Here is a 2,139-nt window from a genome sequence, read left to right on the forward strand (position 1 = left end):
CTAAACTAAAATGCTTTTTCAAATTGTGTGAGTTAATTAAAATTTGCTTATATTAGAAGAGGGAGAGGATATTTCTAAGGGCCCAAACAAATATTATGGGATAAGGAATTTCCATGTATGATAAGACTTGGTAGTTTAATTAATTAATGTCAAGGACTTAGCTTGTTATGCTTGTGACAATTATCTTGTGGCATAGAGTATGTATTATTGTATGGTATTAGTATTAAATGAAATTTAAATTTTAAATTATATCATTGTCAATTTGGAATTATAATTTCCATTTTAAGTTAAATAATCAATCATGATTGAACGTAGAAAAAGATACTGATAAATAATACAGTTTGATATTCACGTGCATTCTTTTGAACCTTGTTGATTAGAGTAAATCCACGAAAATTGAGGAGAGCAACCATTCGGTGGAAATTATAATGATTGAATGTATTTTTATGAGGCGCGCCCATATATATATATATTAAAAGTGATGGAGGCTCATTTTTTGTGTATGTACAATCTTCTTATTATTCTATCTAAAGCCACCTCATGAAATTTAAGTTCGTTATTAGACTTTTTTTAAATAAGAAATAATTTTTGTGAGTTGAGTCTTGAAATTCATCAAAGTCAGAACATACTTACAAACTTAAAAAAGCATTTACCAAAATACTTACAGAGTGCCTTCCAATAAGTTATTTACATTAGTGGCAATATTTAAACTCACGATCTCATAGATTATTACCCAAATCTGTTATTAAATATTTTATTAAGGGTTAATATGTAATTTAAACTTTAAACTATAAGTTTTGGAGCAATTTAAACTTTAAAATTTTAAGAAGTACCTTTTGAACTATAAATAATTAAAGTTGAGTTAATTTTTTTCCACCATTGAATTTTAATAAATGTCTGTTAGTTTTTTAAAATTAAAATTTAATGTGCGATTTTTACTAAATTTCACTCTTCATCTCTCTCTTACTCTCATTTGATAAAAATCGTACATAAAACCTCATTTTGAAAGACATTTGTTTAAATTTAATGATGGAAGCGAAATTACCTAAACGTTAATTGTTTAAGGTTCAAAATATAAATTTGATATTAAATTTATAATTTAAGATTTAAAATACATATTAGCTCTTTTTTATTATATAGCATATATCAAATTTGAAGTGAGCTTGTTATCGATTAGGATTTGTATAGTACTGTGATTGCACACTACTATATTTACAAGACATAATTATATATTGAAACCGATGTGGTTGGTTAGAGGTCATTTACAGGTGAGGGTGGAGGGTGTTCTTGACTTCTCGGCTTTTTGCTAGTTTGGTTTCCAACAGTGCCGGGCTTAATATTGGACCTGAGGTGAGATCTTTTTCATCGACCACGACCTTTGATATTTTTATGCAACCCAATGAGTTGTTGTTAACAGATATATGAATGTGTGATGTTTGTTGTGATTGAGCGTGATATCCATCAAGATGCATAAATATAAATATACATACATCTATGTATCATATAACAGTGCAGTCAATATACTCCTTTCGATTTTTATTATATGATATTTTCACTTGTTTTATATATATATTAAAAAAATTAGTTTTTCTCTTAATATCATAAAAAAGTAAGAGCTACTTTTAATTTTTATCCTTAATTTTAAATAATAATATAACTACATTAAATATTTTTACACTAATCAATAAGAGATAAAATTAAAAAAGTGGTTTAATTATTAGAAGGTGTCCTCTATTTTAAATCAAAAATTATTTTTTAAAAATGTCATATAAATAGAATTGGAGAAAGTATGTTGTTAGAAATAGAAAGCGACGATCCAAAATAATTAATAAAAAATAACAAATGGATAAGAGCAACATAACAACATCACATGGCCCTTCTTTTATTTTAATATTAATTAATTATTAAGTTTAATTTTATCCAACAAATTCACTCACACTTAGATAAACTAATATACACATATACAAAGTATCATCATTGAGTTGCTCTATATACGCTTTCTAAAGTGTTGAGCTACTCTATCGCATGTGATTGATACTAGTTAATAGCCTCAGCATCATATGTTGCTAACACAAAAATTTGATTGTTTGTGTAAATATGATTGAAACATTGGGTTAATTATTATTATCTCAGGCAAAG

The sequence above is a fragment of the Prosopis cineraria genome, unplaced genomic scaffold, assembly GCF_029017545.1.
Source record: "Prosopis cineraria cultivar Desert tree isolate PC_DT_omini unplaced genomic scaffold, ASM2901754v1 PC12, whole genome shotgun sequence".
NCBI classification, from domain to species: Eukaryota; Viridiplantae; Streptophyta; class Magnoliopsida; order Fabales; family Fabaceae; genus Prosopis; species Prosopis cineraria.